Source organism: Pongo abelii, chromosome 13 (assembly GCF_028885655.2).
Source record: "Pongo abelii isolate AG06213 chromosome 13, NHGRI_mPonAbe1-v2.0_pri, whole genome shotgun sequence".
Classification (NCBI taxonomy): domain Eukaryota; kingdom Metazoa; phylum Chordata; class Mammalia; order Primates; family Hominidae; genus Pongo; species Pongo abelii.
In genome coordinates this window covers 86,983,686-86,990,592 of record NC_071998.2, presented here as the reverse complement: position 1 = coordinate 86,990,592, position 6,907 = coordinate 86,983,686, and the positions used below count along the sequence as shown (strand labels likewise).

At 36.8% G+C, this 6,907-nt stretch overlaps 1 pseudogene; it reads right to left on the bottom strand.

Annotated features, from left to right (window-relative positions):
- Positions 1–320: 320 nt before the first annotated feature.
- Positions 321–556, bottom strand: LOC112135079 (U2 spliceosomal RNA; annotated as a pseudogene).
- Positions 557–6,907: the final 6,351 nt, after the last annotated feature.

The following is a 6,907-nucleotide window of genomic DNA, read 5'->3' as shown; positions in this document are numbered from 1 at the left end:
TTAAAACAAAGCTATAGTAATTTTTTAAAAAAACACAAACAATAGTATGGTACTGGTGTAAAAACGTAAATGAAGAAATGGAACAGAATGGAGATCTCAGATGGAAGTCTTAGATACGATAAACATGACACCACAAATCCTTGGGGAAAGAAAAACCTGTTTATGGTAATGGGAAAATAAGTTTACCATATTGAGAAAAAACAGATTTATATCTCATACCATATACATATATATACATATGCATATAGAGGGGTGTGTGTGTATATATGTGTTTGAAAATATATATGTATGTATGTGTATATGTACTAAACATCTAAATATGAATAGCAAAACTATAAAGCTACAGAAGAAACTATAGGTTATGACACTGATATGGGAAAGAACTCTTAAGCAAGTTACCAAAAGCACAAACAAAACATAAGGAATTGTTAATTTGACTTCATCAGAATTGTTCAGTGAAGGACCCCACAGCCAAACTGAAACCAATGTGCTAACTAGTATTTAAACTGATAAGAACAGTTACTACACTTGATCTTAGCCAAAAGGCCTAACTTATATTTAGGATGTACAAGAAAACATATGCAAATCATTCAATAATAAAGAGTCAGGAAAACTAATTGAAAAATAGACAAAGAATATATATAGGCAATTTGCAGAAGCGGAAACCTAAATGGCTAAAGGGTATAATGAAGAATGCTCAAATGTATTAAAAATCAGTTAAGAGTGATTTAAACAAATTCAAAAACTACAACTAGATATCCATGAGATAAACAAGCATTAGAAAATCAGATAAGGCCAAGTATTTGCAAGGATGTGGGAAAATAATAACCTAAGTGAACTACTAGTGAGAGTAGACTGGTACAGCTAGTCAAATTCAGTACTTAGTCAATTTCAACATGCATACACCTTATTACCCAGCCAGCCCTTACCTGGGTATATATATTGTAAAGAAGTTTTCACACATAAGAGTCATGTATTATCTGTTTGTGGCTTCCAGTGATTAGCGGAAATCTTAGTGTTCATTCCTGGAGGAAGGGGTGAGTAAAATGTGCAGACTGTATAATATTGAGTATTCTTTGGCAGCTTGAAGTAACAAACCAAGTGTCAACAGAGCAATATGAATAGATCTTAAAAACACAGCGCTTTGGGAGGCCGAGGCGGGTGAATCACCTGAGGTCAGGAGTTTGAGACCAGCCTGGCCAACGTGGTGAAACCCCATCTCTACTAAAAATACGAAAATTAGCCAGGCGTGGTGGTGGGTGCCTATAATCCCAGCTACTAGGAGGCTTAGGCAGGAGAATTGCTTGAACCCAGGAGGCGGAGGTTGCAGTGAGCGAAGATCGCACCATTGCACTCCAGCCTGGGCGACAAGAGCAAAACCCTGTCTCAACAAAACAAAACAAAAAACAAAACAAAACAAAACCACAGCGCTGAGTAAAAAAATAAGAAGTAGAACAAAGTCTAATAAGATACAGTAGACTATATTATTATATTTTGCAAGAGTATGTATACACGTGTTAGACTTCAAACTCATTAGAGCAGTTGTCTATGGAAAGAGAGGGGAATGGGAGAGGGAATGGTAACAGAGAATGAGATGAAAAAGGAATAAATATCTAAATTAAGTGTTTTGCTTCAACTGTAATGATCAGGTGATATAAACTGAGGAATATGATTAGTTCAACTCTGGCACTGAGGTCATTTTAAAATATTGATAAGATATAATATCTGTATTTGATGAATGTGCAGTGTAAATGAGGAAGATGACACAAGATTTACTTTATAGTAAAAACATGCTGAGTAATATAAGTCAAGTAAATGTAGGTGTGATCAGAGATTAGTGTAATCAGAAAGAAGGCACTCTGGAAGAGATAAGCTTTTAGCTGGCATTGAAGAATAGTTATATTTAGATGTGTCAGTTAGATAAAATATTATTCTACACAAGGTAAACTTTGAGAAAAGTCAGAAAATGGAAAAAGTTCATGTCAAGTGTGAAAAACCAGTGATTAAGTTTTGCTGGAGTATTTGCTGCCTGAAGGGGATTGGTGAGAGAAAGGGTTCCTGGAAGATTTTAAAGGTGAGGCTAGAGAGTCCAATTATTCCAAGGCAGTAGAGATCCAATGAAGACTTTATAGCAGGAGAGTGACATCCCAAGGACACAGGGGTCATTGCTGATGCTCCCAAAGTGCCTGCTGATCTGAGCTGCCAAGGCCATTTTATTAGTATCAATGACTTCAGGGACTCATCTAGAGTTCTCACATTTCCTTGTACTTCCATTTGACTGAAGAATAAAGGACTTAGAAAATTGGAGCCCTTAGAAACAGTGAAAATAAGTCTGGGAAAATCCCTGGAGCCTAAAATTAAGCTCTGCCTGTTCTTGGTTTCTTGTTGCTCTCTGGCAACTTCATTAAGTTTCTGTTCCTCTTTCCACTCCAACATATTGCAGCCCTTTGATGCCTTTAGATTAGCAAGTTCAACACTTTTTTTGGACTGTAGGTATGAAGACCCAGTTTTGAGCTAGGCTGACATTGGACAAGCTGGAAGGCCAGCAGTTCCTGCATCAGGTCAGTGCAGGGAAGTAGGTATTAAAGAGCTGAGCCAGAGCCCTGGGTGCCAGGGCTGGGAAGAAGGCTGGTCTGGCAATCTCAGAATGGCCTGGTATTGATAGGTGAGAGCAAACACTCATGATCATGGAGGTCTAACTTGAAGTTGACAGGTTGTCGTGACCTACAGACTTAATCTCATTGTTCTTTAAACTTAGTTTGAATATTTAGAAAGCAACAGATTGAAAAAAGTTCCACTTAGTTATCTTGCCTTCTCTTGTCACTCAGGTGAGAATGTGAATGCAACTGGACTCTTTTTCTTCTCACCCAGTTCCTACACGTAAAGATTCCTTTACCAGGAACAGCCCTTAAGTCTTTGATGTCAGTTGTTTAATTCTCTGGAAACTGACCTCTGTTCCCCATATCCTTCTTGCTTAAGACAAACAGGGAGTTTGTCTCCCTGCAGCTGAAATTCTGGCAGCCAATAGGGGACTCAGCCTCACCCCAGTCTCTAGAATCAAACCAGGTATTAATAGGAGGGATTAAGTTGCTGTGACTCAACACTTAGGTACTCTAGCAGCAAAGATGCTTGATGTTGTCCAGCCCTGATCTTGGGCCCCAGTTTTCACAACAGGCTTCTATCTTGCTCCTAATCTGCTCTTTACACAGCTGCAAAAGCCCCTGCCTTGGCAATGTTCCTGGTAACAAGATCCCTCTGGGGAATGGCTCAGCCTTGGTCTTCCACTCCTCCTCCCCCCATCACTTCTGCTGCCCCTCATATACTGAAGCCTTGCCCTTGAACACTGTCTTCATGATATTTACACGTTGTGCTCAGTATGGTGCTTGGGTCACAGATGATTAGTAAGGACATGAACTATGTTCATCATTCCTAGGGGGAAGGGGAAGGGCCAGGGTCCACTAAAAGGTTGTCATTCATTGCTGATGTCCTAGAAACTGCAAACTGCCAATTTGAGTTTAGGAAACACCTATTATTCTACCTTGATTGTATCTAAAAATGGGGTGAGAAGTAAAGTGCTTTAGTGAACTCCACCCTCAGGAATAAATGCAGAGGGCAACACCCCAGTGAAGTGTGGTGGTCTGCAAGGTATATTTCAGACGTCTGCCATTCCATGTCCTAGGAATGTACCTCTACCCTGCCCTTGGAATAGGAAAGTAGTCCTTGTATTCAAGCCAAATTGATATTAGGAGATCCACATATGATCTTATCAGGGACACTACAGTCTGTACTCTCTTTCTCTGCTGCCTTTCAGGGAACATATTCCAGACCTAGAACACTGATGACTATTCAGGAAAGGTATGGAAGAGTGGGCACAAGGTGGGACCCTGACTATTTTCTGGAGTCACCACCAGCTGGGACCCAGTTCTGCTGACTGTTGTAGTCCTGTTGTAACAATTGCTTTCATGTTTGCTAAAATAAATAAATATCAATGTGTTTAACCAGTAATGATAACCACTTTGCTTTTTGGCAAATCCTAAAGAGATAAAACTAATTCATATAATTTAGCAGGGAGAGAAAAAGGCACACACAAAAGTCTCATCCTCCTAGATCCATTTACTATCTTGAAAGGGACAAGTAACAGATAACTTGATAATTATGGAAGGATTCTATAACCTTACTCACTTCTACCAGATTGGTTACTTCATTATCCTATTTCTTTTCAGAGATCAGGAATAAGATCCTTAAATTTTTTAGGTTTCTGTGCTTATCTACAGATGTAGAAGAAAATGCAAAATGAGGGAGATTATGCAGTGGTATGAAACAAAATCCGAAGGGATAGAAAGGATGGCTGAGTTGCTGGAGAAGAAAGAAAGCTGAGTTCCTGGGGCCTGCTTTGAAGATGAAAGGAAGGCACCAGGAGATAAACTGGGCCTGAGATAGGTCTTGTGAGGCTTTGCAGTTAAAAAACCTGCAGATGGTTTTTGGATGGGATCAAATATCAGAAAGGCAGATAAGCCACAAACCCAAATTAGGTTCCAGTTAAGTTATTGCTCTCAGATACAATACTCAATACCATCCTTGGCATTTTGTTTCACATGCAAGCTTTTTCCTATCATTCTTTCAATAAACATTTACTAAATGTCTATTCTGCAGCAGGCACAGCTGTAGGTAAATTAGCCAGAAATCAGTTGATTGAAAACCAGTCCTCTATAAGTCAACTTAGCAAAGCATCAATTTGCCTAAAAACAATTTGCTAAATTTACCCAGTTTATCACAAGTATATTTTTAAGGACTATTCTTCTTGAATATTCTTCTTAAATGTAGTATTCATGGGAATATTTTTAGGACTGTTCAAGTTGTAGCAAGTGAGGACGTAGGTGGTCTAGGGTTTTTCAGACATTTTTCCTAGTCTAGTTTTTTTGCTAAGTATTAGTTAAGGGTTTGTCTCTAGGTTTGTTGTATTTGCTGTTCCTTCAGTCTGGACTGCCCTTCCCCAGATATTTTCATGTTCGCTTTCCAAATTGCCTGTCATTTTGTCAGACGTATCACTGGATCCAGCTAAAAGGTGAATTTTGAAAACACTAAAATGTTTCCCTAAAGCAAATATTGTACAGAAATAGTCAAATCAGTCACAAATAAAAATTCAGCTTTCATTTTATCTTAAGAAGAATTTAAAGGATCAACTTACCAATAGTAATCAATTTGTAATTAGTTTAATTTACAATCACTCTGAAACCCTCAAACATCACTTTTTCAGATATAGCTTGGATTAATTAAAAATTTCACACTTGTCTAAAGACTATTCTATTTCATGTTACTCACTGCACATTCTAGAATTAGCATACAGATTTCTCTCACACTTGGTACACTAAAAAATTTAGTTATTTTTATAAATTGCATGAATTTCTAGGTTTTTCTAAAATACAATATTACCCTAGAAGTAGATAACCAGATGTTTAAAGTTTCAGACTTTAACTCCCTATTAGTAGAAAAGAATATATTTAATTAAAAATCTCCAAAGAGATAATCCTAAGGAAAAAAAGACAGCATATTGGCAGGAAAAGAGTAATTTTGAGTGTAGTACACCACATTCTAAATGAAAAATTTTGGATGACTTACAAGAATCCAGAGAGATTGAATCTGAATGGTGTGATTCAGCTGGTAAATATGTGCTATGCATTTACTAAGAAGTCATAAAGTACAGAAGAGAGGTCTCACTTAGAGGCACTTATATTTTATAAAATCAGAAAGACTTTAGTTTATTGAATAAGGTCAAGTCTTATTTACATGCAACGATAGAAAAGCCAACATAAGTGGCTATAACTAGGATCAAATATTTAAGATGCAACTAAAGGACTTCAACTTACAGTTTACGACAAATACACAGGAGATGAACCAGCTATAGGACACTATGAAGAAATAAACATATTTGAGACATGATACAAAATAACGGTCCTGGATGCTTTAAAAATTCAATGCCAAAGAAAAGAAGATGTGTTGGGGCATGAGGGTGCTACTGAGAACACTGTTGCGTTAAAAGAGATTAAAAGAAATACAGAAACAAAATGCAATATATAAACCTGGATTTAAAACAAACCCCAGCCATTCAACACATTGCTTAAATATATATCTGAGGAACAAATGAGAAAATTTGTACATGATCTGGGTATAAGATAATATTATAATAATTGCTAATTTTCTTGGATGTATTAATAGTATTGTGATCATGTAGTGGAATGCCCTGTTTTTGGGAGATGACCCTGAAATATTTAGGGAAGAATATCATGAAGTCTGTTGTTTATTTTGATATAGGTTCAGCAAACAACATACACACACAAGTGCACACACCCACTTATCTGGCAAAATGTCAACAATTGTTGAATCTAAATGGTAGGTGTCTAAGTGATATGAGTGTTCATTCTATTTTTCTTCTGAATTTTCTATATGTTAGAAAATGTTCATAATAAAACATTGGAAAAAATAAAAATTATTAAAGTTTTTGTAGTAAAAGACAGGTCCTTTTAGAATGTTGAAAAAAGGATCTTGGGGAATTATCTTTATTAAAGAAACAGAGCTAAACTTAAGAATAAGATAGCACTGTTTATAAAGAATGCCATTAGCCTATTCCTAAATAAAATGCCAGGCAAACAATGATAATTATTCATAAGACATAGGCAATTGGCCTTACAATACCAATTATCTGTGTTTCTAACTATCCTGCATCCTCTCAGGGTAAATAAGGATGTTAATAGCTTACAGCACTATACCACTGTAAGCTCATAGAGGTCAGTATATTATAAATTATTTTCAATGTTATAGGCATCCAACCTTTACACAAATGTCAGAAAGGAGGCAGATGAAATTCTGACTTAGTATAAAATCTAACAATCTTTGTAAGCAGAATGGT